The sequence below is a fragment of the Thermobia domestica genome, chromosome 17 (genome assembly GCF_964235325.1).
Source record: "Thermobia domestica chromosome 17, izTheDome1.hap1.1, whole genome shotgun sequence".
Classification (NCBI taxonomy): Eukaryota; Metazoa; Arthropoda; class Insecta; order Zygentoma; family Lepismatidae; genus Thermobia; species Thermobia domestica.
In genome coordinates, this window is record NC_137470.1 from 124,794,165 (window position 1) to 124,808,153 (window position 13,989).

Genomic DNA, 13,989 nt, shown 5'->3' on the forward strand with positions numbered 1-13,989 from the left:
CATGAAGAATATGGTTTATTTTATATTTGAATTTTATATTATAAGTATGTGGAAAATAATTTTAAATGATAGCCATTTATGTTTATTCTGTTCTAACAACAGTCAGATTTCAACATGCTACAAACTTTCGTTCTATTGAAGATAGACACAAATATGCAGTGGACGAAATGGGAAGGGAAGTCCAAAGTTTATTTTAAAGAAACCCCCATGTATTTACCTATCACGGCTCTTGAGTTAGAGGATGATATGTGCACGTGTTTTCTGGTCGCGGAAACAGCGTGGGGGTTAGTGAATGTAGCTTCGAAAAATATGACATTTACCAATAGGACATAAGAACAGCACTTCCAGGAAAAACAAACAAATTAAAAAACAAAAGCGAAATGAAATGAACTGAAAAGTGCGTGTTTTCTTTCTGTAGGTCTGTACGTACAGTCTGTGCTGACTGGTGAAAATTGTCAATCCTTTGTTTTATTCTCGTTCTCGAAATTTTGTGTATAAGAATGGGTGATAGTACCTTAAAGAAAGGGAAGCCGTTGCATTGTGATGCTGGAGACATTGTTTTTAATGTTTACAACTTTTCTTGCAGCAAACAATAATAAATCTGACAGTGGTCGTGAAACCTCCCGAGCAACATTTGTCAGTGAGAGATCCGTGTGGCCCCGAATTGTGAAAGAGAAAGAGTAAAGTCTGGACAACCCGTCGTAACACCCTGTAAAGCAAGGCCAAATACACAGAAAAGACAAACAAATTTAGATTCTTTCGATGAAGTAGTAGTTCGTAGAACAATTCACAATCTCTATGCTGAAGGCATTGTCGCCACCTTAAATAAATTATTGTGCGAACTTAAGAAAAGCATTGACTTCAAAGGTTCTGAGTGGGCATTACAACAAATACTGCGCAAGTTTGGATTTAGGTTTAAAAAATATATTGGAAATAGAAAACTGCTTTTTGAAAGGAAAGATATTGTCGTTTGATGACATAAATATAGGGTCTAATCTTATTTTCTTTCTTGTCGTAACAATCCATATATATATGCTAGTATTATTCAAATACATTGTTATCTAAATTCTCTCTAGTTCGCTACCAGCATTATTTTAAACTGTAGTTACGAAAGTGACGTGCGAAGCGTTCAGTGTGCCATCTAAGCACTATTTGTGAATAGCGTAAGTTGGTAGCCTTGCAACTGAGAGCGTTGACGTCACTGCCAAGATAGTTCTCGTTGACTGTAGACAGAACAGGAATTCCTGTTGTGCCTAAAGATAAGACTAAATCAAAAATGCGTTACAAAGTGCTGGAGGGTCATTAGGCAGAACAGGTATTAGGCAGAACAGGCAGGAACCTTTTTATGTAATCAAGCCTATAAAAAGAAGAACGTCCATTGATATGTCCTCTGACAGTAACGAACCAGTCACATGAAGTAATTTGTAAGAAGAAAATGAAAATTTTGCCTCTAAAAGCCATCAAAATCTATTGTGGGGTATCTGTGTCTCTCCTGATTCGAGCCTCACCATTTACGGTAACCTTTATTTTTATGTAGTCACAAATACATTAACGATAGTTTATTTAATGCCTTTTAATTACTTGCCTCTTTTGAATAAGCCTCTTTAAATAACTGAGAAGCGTCATTCTATAGTCTTTACATGGAGATGAAAAACTAAAATTGTATGCTTCTGCCATCTGTTGTTCGTCATCCAAACTGCTTCGATAAAGCGAAGTGCAAAGGAAATCATAAAACAGTTTTATAAATCGCACGTCAAACTTTTTATACTGTTTATACATGTGTGGGTTAGTTATAATTTCTCCTTGGAGCGCTGCTCTTCTAGAGAAAAAGATTGCAAGAAGAAACGAGATAGCGATAGTCACAACGCACGTCTTTGGGTGTGATACTGGACTTTGTACAGAGTCACATGATATTAATTCCGCTGACTAAGTTGAAAGAACTTCCAGTCTGACCAACTCTTTGTATTTATCGCTGATAATAGTCTGTAATGCTTTTATATACATCAAAAACTTTTCAATTACTTTCAAACACTATTTTCTACGTAACTGTGTGAGAATCATTAGCACAATAAATACTATTTAATGTGCTGCACTATAAACTTTATGTTGCTCAGTATAGGGCGCTTTAAAACAATACTTTACTTCCACACTTCATTACTTAAAAAAAAAAAAAAAACTTGGGCAAGATGGTAAGTCTGACGGAAGATGTTTCCGTTGATGGAAACTAACTACGCTGCTCAAGTTACATGCATTGAAAGAAGACCTTTTTTCATACAATATGTAGTTTATGTTGATTGTTATATGATCAGTTCAGAACTACAAGTATAAGTTTATTTCTAGGTAATGCGAGTATCTCTGGTTTTGGCCACATTACTCGAAAAATTTCTCGTCTCATTTGTAAAATGTGACAGGTTTAGCAAACAGTAAAATTACTCATTTAACTTTTAATATTTTATTTATTCCCAATCAAATGTGAAAGCCAAGAAACAAGAGACAAGAGACAATGTTGCCAAGAGACAAGAGGTGTATCATCTCGTCTCGTCTCGAAAGCGGAGTTTTGTTTACTATGCAATAATGATGATACTAATACAAGGTGACCAAACATCCCGTTTTATCCGGGACAGTCTCTTATTTTAAACCGTTATCCCGTTTTTTTCTGATTCTCAAACGGGACGCCTAAATGTTCCGTTTTTAAGCAAACATGCCCCAGGTGTCCCGTAATTATTATTCAAAATATAAATGGTCAATGCTAATTCTACACTCTTCCGTACCAACACTCATTGGGAAGGTTCAGCCGTTCCTAGAATTTCTGAATACAGGTATTCAAATGAGAATTGAGTGTTCTGTGGTTCAAGAGGGAATTGAGTGGGAATTCTGAGTGCTGAAGTAGTTTAAGGTATTTTTGGGTAGTACTTAAGTTAGAAACGCTGTGTTATCATTTTTACCTGTGTACTTTGTAAATTGAAAACACTGCTGAGTCCCAAAATGCAATGTGGAAGTAACCCCCCCCACCGTCGCCGATTCGTATGCGTCCCGTTTTTGAAAGTAAAAGTTCTGGTCACCTTGTAATAACAAGACATTTCGTTATGTAGATTATACACGTTCCTAAAAACCCAATTTGATGTAATGCTGCCCACGTGACTGCGCTATCTTTGCCATATTCATTTGTCCCGAAATCGGTGAAATATTTCCAAAAGTAAGTTCTATGTTCCATCCAGTAATAATAATGATATCAATTTTATGGTATTTCAATATAGAATATTACATGAAACTGTGACTAGCAATTTTCTCCAAAGGAAATTTTTAGTCTCGTTTCGATAAAAAATTCAGTCCCATCCAATAATAATAATAATAATAATAATAATAATAATAATAATAATAATAATAATAATAATAATAATAATAATAATAATAATAATAATAATAATAAAACATTTATATATGTAGATTATGTACTACTGTGTGAAACTGTAACAACTGTTGTTATAAACGGGACAAGATATAATGGGCTTCTCATCTCATATCGAATTTACAACCGTGCTTCCGGTCTCAAAACGAGATAGTATCTCATCGTATGGTTTCTTTGAAACCAATTGGTTCGGATATTTTAGTAGCTATATTATGTTCTTATAATATTATTGTGTTATGTTATTCTTATTATGTTACCATCATGTTCTAAATAATTTTTATCATAAACATGACAATATGTATTAAGTAAATTCATAGTTCATTGCACGAACTTGTTAACGAGAAATGTTAAAATTTCCTGCAATAGGAGAAACACTGTATTTTCGTTGATTGCAAGTCTTATCCGTGAGACAAAATTATTTTTTCTCATCTTTAATTCATCTTCTTCTTTTTTCCTGAAATATAATATCATTGATGCATTCTGCTTTCAAAAAGCAACTTGAATAAACCTAGAGCCACACAAACAAAATGTAAGCTTACCCGCTAACAGCTCTTACCCAAAACAGTTGCATGGCAGTATTTTGAAATCATACCCAAACAAGACAAAAGTTTATTTTCCCACTTTCTCAATACCAGTTAATAATAGCTTAAAGATCGATAAAAGCAATGCACAATTACCTTTGAAACAATATTCAATTTCTTACATTATTCAGAACCACTCTTCTATTTTTTTCTGTTTCTACATTTCCCATATTCCTAATATAATTTCCACATGCTCCAGTTTTTTGAAGCTAATCACTAGCTAGTCCTTGATAATTCTTTATCTTCAAATTCTTGTGTTTTCGACATTTCCCTAAAATTACATCGTGCTGTATTCATCTATAGATTGGTCTAGTATATACTCTGGTTCTTCATGTTTTTGTAATTAAATTTCAGCATTAAGAAGTGTCTCCACTTCTTGCAAAGATAATATTTCTACATCAGCAATGTGTTCTGACCGTACACTCTACTTGAAGTCCATCCTGAAAAAAAATAAATAAAATAAAATAAACCAGAATAAAAATTGTATAATCTGCTATTTTTATAAACTCGTACTTCATAATATAACAACAACAATAACATTTTTCAAAGAATAATTGTTTTACATGAGGTTAGCTGCAGATCGTGATACGTTTCAGTTACCAACACTAATACAAAATGTTATGTGTTTCCAACGAATTTTAAATGTTCGTTATTAAATTGAGGAGTTTATTTCCAAAGCATGCTAAATCTGTTTGTTAAAATTCTTCAGAAAAGGCAAAAAAAAAACTCTATCCTTTTACATTGAAAAACTATCGCAAGTGATATTTCAAAGTTTACCACAGAAAATGATGATTTTTGACAAAAAAAAAAAAAAAAAAAAAAAACTACAAAATTTAACGTAAGAGGTTCCATGGTATATTCTCCCATATTCAATTCAAAATCTGACATTTTTGAATTTAGCATATTCTGTAAATACACTTCTCAATTCTTCCTCTCTCTCTTTCCATGTGAGTGTGTGTGTGTGTGTGTGTTTCTTGTTTGCAAATTTTTCAATTTTGCGCCCTACATTCGATAGAGCGTCAAAAACTATCTGTGGGTATGATGAAATTTTTCAGGTCACTCTTACCGTTCCCGAGATATTGGACAAAAAAATTCCGATTTCGATACATTTAGGAAACCATATCTCGGTAATCGTAAGTCGTAGAGAAATGATATTAGTGTTGATTAATACCTAAGAGGATGGTGAACATTTTGTTACCAAACGGTAAACGGTGGATACTGGACAATTGACGACCGTTCTCCAGATATTGGCCAAAATAGTTCGGTTTTCCGGAGATTTAAGGAGCCATATCTCGGGAAACAAAAGTCATAGAGATGATATTTTGAGGATTTGTTCAATTTTGAGCCCTCCATTTTGAGCCTGTGTCTTCGTAACACAACATATCGTAGAATGTTTTAACAGATTTTCTTCTTCGTATAAACTAAAGACTTTCTCATCACGCCCGATTACATGGTTCCAGAAATTTTGTGACTTGTTGATGTGTTTCCTTGCGAATTCTAAGCGATCATGTAAATGCGCATCTGTTAGTTTGACTTGCAAGCAGAACAAATAAAGTACAGTTATATGTCTCTGCACTACATTCCAGACCAAAGTTGTTTTCAGGTTTGTTGCGACAGGAAACGGGTTTGCTGTGTTAGCTTCAATAATCAAAACATTTTCGTCTTCCGTTGTCACTTGTGGTCTACTCAATTTCGCTTTAGTTTGTAAGTCGTGTTCCCCTTCTGCTTCGAATAGTTAAATTCAATATCTTCCTGCTTTAATATCCAGGCTCATGGCTCGAGCACCTTACTTTTTAGGCATTTCAGCTTTCCATATGTAATTATTCTTCTTGTAGTTACACGAGACAAATAGTCTACCATCTTTATATATATATGGTAGACAAAAAACAGTTTTTTTTTAAGTTCGTTCTGGCAATTTTCTTGGAGCATTCTCAACTTTTTTTTCTGATACCACGATTGTTCAGTGGTAGAGCATTCACCTTTGCTACGTGTTCTCTTTTGTTTGATTTCAGCTTTCACCAAGTATGGTTTGTGGTTGTAATCGGCCATGAGTGTAGGTTCTCTTGCTTTCTCCAACTTCCTTACTTTTACGCTATCGTCCATCTCATCACCACCGACTCTCTTAGCCCACATGACGCAACCTTGAACGCAAAATGAAATATTTCAGATTAATGTCTCACAATTAGGCTCTTCGGAGTAAGAGAAACGATGACTAAAGCAAGGGAATGATGGTGAAATCAGAAAGTTTGAGGAAACGGGAGTACCCGAGAAAACCCATGGACACAATGCTGTCCCCCACAAACTTACCTGGCCGGGAATTGAGCCAGGGACTCCACTCACCAGAAGTAAGCACTCTATCACTCAGACACCATGCCTCCCTTGAACGTCAAAGTATACTAGGTTAATTCTTAGAATATACATCAGCTCCACACTATTGAAATAAACTGAAGCTATGAATTCCCTGGTTCGAATTCACACAAATTATTTTGTAATAAGAAAAAAAAAACTTTCCTCCTAGATTTTCATTATACCACTTGTATAATTGTATACTTAATAAATAAACTACTATCTGTATTATTATTTTACGGTGAATTCAGAAACGTTAATGCCTTTTGATATTAATTACACATAATGTCTAGTTTATGTGCTAAAATTATTAGGATGCAATTTACTTAGTCCTAGTATTAACCGTCACATTACCAAGGTATTTTTGGTAACGCAGACTACCCGGGGGGTGGATTTTGTGCCCACCTATTAATATTAAATATATCTTGCAAAAGAAACAAATTAGAAATTTTCTCCAAAATCTACAGGGACTACAGGGACTAAGGTGAGCAATACATAGGATAAATCAAACAGCTATTTATTATAGGGGAGAGGAAGAGAGTGGCGATCAGTTGGGAATGGCAATCAGCCCACTTTGCTGTCTTGCGTGACCCGAGGAGAAGTCAAACTAGTGCTGCCATCTGTCACTTGTAGCAAGGTTTCTTGTGTATTGTCGAGGAAGTTATCAGAGAAGACTGAAGTCTACATCGTGCTGAAACTTGTTTTTGTTGATTTCCTTATAAGGATCTGCATATTTCAACTCACGATACGTACAATTTTATGTTGTAAGATCTTGAAGTTACTAAGATTCATAAAAGAGTTATACTTACGTCTAATGCACGACACATAGTTATATTTCAAATAAACTACGTTTTACAGTATAACCAGCTCAATTTTCAAAATGGGGCAATGTTGGGAATGCCGATCAACGCTAGGAATACCGATCAATGATCCTCTTTTTATTTTACACACTTATTGTAGAAGGATTGGAGTACGTATTTACAAATTTGTTTCAATATATTTTGCAAGTGAAACTACGTAATAACCCATTTTTCTTAAGTGATTGCCCACTTCTCCCTTACTTCCATCTAGAAGTGACATTTCCAAATGTCAGTCACATCTCCTACCAACGAGGGGGTACTTTGTGCCCACCAACTTAAAGTAGCAAATTTATGAGTCACACTAACGCGAGACTCTCAAATGAATAGTACATGGGATAAGACTAACCTCAAAATCCACAAAAGGAAAGATATTGATATGTATTATACTGCCATCTAGGAGTAACACTACTAAATGTCAGGCACGTCTCCTACCAACTTTGTGTGCACCAACTTAAAATAGCAAATTTTATGAGACACATTAACGTTAAATTTGAACCAACATAAGTTAAACGCTTTAGCTAAACATGTTGACCAATAACATATTTTCTTACAATTTTAAAGAAACGATTAGAAGGGTAATTACAAAAAAATATACTGAGGTGGGCACAAAATACGTTGGTAGTCCGAGGGTTAATTCTATATAATTTGGTAGTGATTTTGCATGATACTTTTAATATTATTACTACGTGTATAATCGGGGAATGTATATTTGTGGTAAATTTCATAGGAAAAGCATTATAAATACGAAAATTAGAATGAGTAGGGGAAGGTGTTGTTCCTTTGAAACAATGTACCTTTGAACACCTGTGCTTTTCTCGAATTCAGAGCTATCTAGGTGGAGTGATTAAAATTCGATTGAAAGAGTAAATGAAAAAAAAAAAGCACTACAAATGCGTTTGGCTGTTGTTTACTGAGTGTTGTGCCGAGTAATGTTCCTTTTAACTTTTTCACCCCAAAACGAAGATTTTTTTGTAGTTACCTTTTGAGTTTTGTGCTCTTCGGTTTTCGCAACTTGTGATATTTATTTGTCCAAACTTGGAGTAGAATCATTGGTGAATACAGTAATATTTTTAGTTTTAACTTCTGTTCAATATTTAAGCTAGTGAGGAACTTTTTTCGTAACGGTGGCCCTCTTGTACCTATGAACATTAATGCATCATGTACCTTTGAACGACAAACAATACTGTTTAAAGCTACACAATATAAGTAGTTAAAACAATTGATATATTTTATATAGGTTAGGTTAGGATATAAAGTTATTAATTATGATTTTAAGTAGTTTGTAAATATTCCCTTATTGTATAACATATAAGGTTATGTTAAAAGAGCTGTATATGCTCAAATTTATTGTTCACAAGTTTTTGTTAGAACTTCTCTTCAATTTTTAATTTAATTAATAAAATTTCAATTCTGGGAAACTGTTTATAGCTCAACCTTTTATTACAATTTATAGCTATTAATATTTGTGGCTCCCTTTTATATTATTGCCTCAGAAACATTGTAATTATCAATTTGTTCAAAGGTACAAGAGGGTCTGTTCAATGGTACATGACCATAATGTACCTGTGAACAAAACGGATGTTTTCTTATTATATCCTATAAAAGCTACTGTAATTATGTAACACGTTTAAAAATCATCCTATCTGATAGCAAAGAGACGGCACTTCAAATATACGACAAAAATTGGGGGAAAAGTGCTGAATATTAGCACCAAAATTTCGAAGATTAAAAATGTTCACAGGTACAACGCCTTCCCCTATATCAAAATTTTGCTAAATGGACAATAAAATATTTTTTTCATTATATTGTTCTTATTTAGTGCTCTTTTGACATGAAATTTACCACATACATGTCTTTGCCTATTATAAACATACTAACATTATAAGACATACCTGGCTAAATCGTTATCAAATTATATTCCTACGGCAACATATTTATAAACATGTGACAATCATTTTGAACATGAGTGTACCTTTTACACAGTGGTAAAAACAAATGCATTTTTCACTTTTTTTCTACCCATCATCCACTGTCCCAAAAGAACACGAAAGTTAGAAGTACAATTTTCCTTATTAGTTAAGGTCAGTAAACTGATAACACTGGCTCTTTCATCGTTTGCACGATTGATTTACCCCTATCCCCATACCACATATTGTTATTCATTGTATATTTCTAAGCGACTACTAGTGGACAAAGTCGTGTTTTTTTTTTTGTTTTTTTTTTCGGGCTTCTCCCATTTCCTACCACAATTACTGTTCCAAAAACATTTTTATCAGTCTTTTATCAACCCCTCCTTTAGCCTCAATTACATCACAATAAAGTGTTATGTTTTCAAAAAAAAAAAAAAAACCTCAGGGCAGGTAAGTAACTTCAAAATACAAGTTAGAGATGTTACAAGAGAAAATCCCAGAGAGTCTAGGCTTAATCTATTGCTACGGTGGTCCCGGGGTTGGAACAATTCATGATATATTTATTTGCAGGCTGACTGCCATTGTACTTCTGTTTGAATGTCATCTTTGCATTATCTATCTAGAAAGTTTATTTACCCAAACTTCTCGAGATTACTATCTCCTCAATACATCCTTTCCGTTTTTTTTTTTTTTTTTTTTTTTGCTTCTGTGTGTCATAACATCCCATGAATTGTCAACAACCTTTGATCTGCTACAGAGAAGGACGAAGAAGGGGCGCATGGTGAGGCAGTAGTAGAGCGTTCATCTTTACTGCAATGGGGTCTCATTCTCAATCCCAAGTCGAGTGAGTTTGTGGTGGCAGAATATGGTGTCCATGTTTTGTTTTTTTTCCTTTTTTCTTCAGAATAATTACCTTTTCCTGGCCATCATCATTACACTAATTCTTGAAAATCATTAAATGCAATGAATGTTTGTCTCCTGTAGCCAAAAGGTATGACCGTGAGTAATTTAAATGGAGATATTCTTTAATTTCATTTTAGTCAGAAAATTATTTATTTATATTGTTATGCAACCACGCACAACACACAAAGTCTCCTTCGCGATCTTGATTCTGTTTGAGATATAGATGAACTAGCGATGTATTGTTATTGTTTGTTGGAACGTCGTTCGATACACCATGAATAGAACCCACCCATCCGAAAGAATTATCCAAAAATCCCCCACCTCCTGTAGGGAAATCCCTTGCGCCGCCACTAAAAGATTCTGAATCATGCATTTTCGTATAGAGCAGATTACAAGCCTAAGACGATAGCATACCGCCTCAGCTCAATAACTATTACTTTTCAAGATATTTACCTCAAAAAGTTCATTCCCCACGCTTTCGGCACCGACAAATTACAAACAAAAAAAAATATATAAACATAAAAATATATAAAAAATTACAAACATCAAAGTACCAAAGTACATTGTCGGACCTCTTTGGGGGGGCCGGCCCGGCCCCTCTGTGCCCCCCTTCCCTACGCCAATGAGTAGATTCATTTCCAAAACGTTGTTAACCGTCCAGATTAACACACTGTTTATTCAAACTGGCCCTTTATCTTGATACACCCTTGTGATATTCAAACTAATGGACAAAAGCGCCGAAATTGTGTATCATACAAATATAGGCAGGAAAACATTGTTCGACATACTCTGTTATACGACAAGGTTAACATCATTGTCAACCAAATATGAAGTCGTTTTTCTTTGTTTTTTAAATGGCATTACGTCAGGTTATTACGCATTTCACATGTCCATGTTAAAAAAATACAATGTTACATGTATCATTCCGTGTTGCAAACTAAGGGCGCTACAGTATCACAAAAATCCAAATTTTGGTGGTTTCTATAGCCGTAATAACACAAGTGAGACAGATGGGACACTGTACATCTAAAGCACTTTAGTGATTAATACTACGATTATGATATGACGTATTTCTAACGATTGCGAACGAAGTTACAACGAATTGAAATTTTTGCTTTTTCTTAAATAACCTTTATTCCGAAAAGCTGGTTAGATAAGTATCCCAACCAAATTCAAAGATTGATTTCAACACCTTTGAAGATCACAATTCCGTTTAATGCAATTTGATATATCAAATCATTCTGCAGATACAGTAAACACTGGTAAAGTTTGCAACATTCCTGAAAAATTATGTAAGCCCAAGAATTTGTTGTAATTACATCTGTCAAAAGTATTGTTCTAATTTTGTATGAGCAAAGTAAATCAGAAATTGTTCTTAAAAAGGTTCCCACAAATAGCAAATACTTCATTTTAGGTAATGTATGAAATATATATATATATATATATATATATATATATATATATATATATATATATATATATATAGGGTATTTCAGAACAACACCGACTACGTTTGGGAGGGTATTCTTGACACCAAGATAGGGCAGAAAGTATAGACCAACCTGGTGTGCAAAAATCCGTCATATCGGAGATATAGGCTGCTGAAAACATGAAAAAGTCAACTTTAAAGGTACATAGCTTCCATACTACGGGACCTACCGTAGTCGGATCAAGATTTCACTTAGGAACTAACACATGTCATATTAAAATATTAATGATTCAGAATCCTGCAATACTTCCACAACAATTTTTATACAGGTAGTTGATGAGTACTTCAAACTATATGCCCGTAGCCAAGCTCTTTCTATAAACATTGTTGCTTGAGTACCGCAGGATTCTGAAACATGTGTTTTTGGATAGCCTACATATTAGTTCCTAAGTGAAGTCTCGACCTACTACGGTAGATCACATGGTTTTGAAGCTTTGGACCTCTAAAATTCATTTTTTTCATGTTTTCGGAAGTCTATAACTCCAAAACAACTGATTTCAGCACCCAGGTTGATCTATACTTATTTTCTTATCTTAGTGTCAGGAATCCCCTCCCAAATGTTGTCAGTCTTGTTTTGAAACAGCCTGTATATATTTTCTGGCATCTAATGAATAGTTTTTGAAATCAAATTGCTGTAAATAACAATATAATGTTTATGCCTATCCAAAATCACGTCCGTAATTGGATGCTATACATATCTACATGCTTTCCCGAAGTAAATTTATTTGAAAAAAGTAAAATTTTCAATTCCTTGTAACTTTGATTCTACTTGTTCGTAGTACTTCATATGATGACAGCAAGGTACTTTCGATGTGTATTACCCTGTATTACTGTTGTATAACCCTGCAAAATTTGGTTATTTTTCTATGTTTAATGTTGCACCGTCTTTAGTTCGCAATACTGCATAACAAATATGGTATTGTAAGTTTTCATTTTATATGTATATTTGAAATTTGTAACAACTGACGTAGCGCCATTTGGGAAAATGCAATTCTATGCTGAGTTGGCAATATTGTTAACTTTGTGGTATCACAGAGTATACCAATCAGTTTCCCTGCCCATGTTTGCACAATACAAAATTTCAGCTGTTTTTGTTCATTACTTTAAAAAGTTACAAGGTCGTATGAAGATAAATGGTTCATCGTACACGTATGATAATTTTTGAACTGGAGGCTGTAAAATGTGTGGAGAAGTAAGCATCTGAATAAAAGAAATCGAAATAGAAAGTTATTATATTGGAAGAGGAATTTCATTTATGATAAAATTATCCCGCCTCTACCCGCCTTTGGACAGGGTGAGAAGATTATTCGAAAATTTAATTGAGTACCCCATTTTTTATTGGATATTCGGATTGTGTAGAGAAAAATAAGCGTTTCATTTGAAACATTATTATTTTTTATTCGTGATAAATGGCGCTGTAATGAGTGAAAATTATTTCGCTGAGGGTTCTTCAATTGGGTTTTATTCGGTTCTTAAAATATGCGATAAAATTACCAATATTATGTCTTAAACGTTCTCTTTTTTTTCGACTCGTGATAAAGGTGTGGAGGACTCTGCATTTGGCCTGAATTCAGATAATCCAAATATAACAGTGTAAGCGTGGTGGTAACTGTGGTAATTTTTTTAATGGTTGTATCTCTTCGTGATCGGCATCTACGTTACTTTAGAGCAATGGTTGCCAAATGTTTGAAGCATGTGAACTCCCGCACTGTCTTTAAATCCTACTCTAAGCTACCAACCAAAAAAAAAATCTACCAACTTGAAAAACAAACTTGCATTTCTTTATTGCTAAATTTGCAACACTGATCAAGGTTAGCCAACCGGAGCGTTAGCGGGATCTACCGAAAGCGAGCTACTAGTAGCTCGTGATCGACGGTTTGGCGATCACTGCATTAGAGGCTATCCGCTATTTTTTATACTGTATATAATACTTATTTTTTTTTTAATTGAGAAAAATGTTAATCTACATGCAAACCAAGAAGTTTAAGTATTAATCCATTCATTCGTTTATTTGTATCACTTTCGAAGTATATTTTATTTCACATTTTGAGTGGTACTAACACCGCATTCAATTGGATATGTTTTACAACATTCATTTAGTTGTTTCATTTGTTTCGAACTGTGTTGATCTGTTGTTGTTTTAACTAGTTTTGCCCGATTTCATGAATACAGAACAATGCGCCTGATCTCGTAGCCATCTGTGGTTACCACCCCAGACTGCACCTAACTGCACTGCTCATGAGTGCTCTCAGAAATTTTAGTTTGGGGGGACCCAAGCTATGGTTGTCCAATACTATAAGCCACTGCATCTGTGTAGTATTGAACGGATATTATTCTACACCCAAAAGTATGATAAGTAACTGTAAAATATTTCTACCTATTTTTTAAGAAAAGAAAAGTATCGAACTTGATTGTTTTTATAAAATGAAGAGTGCAAGTGAACTGTAAAATCAGTTCCATGCTATATCAATCATTTTCCTCTTAGAAAAGT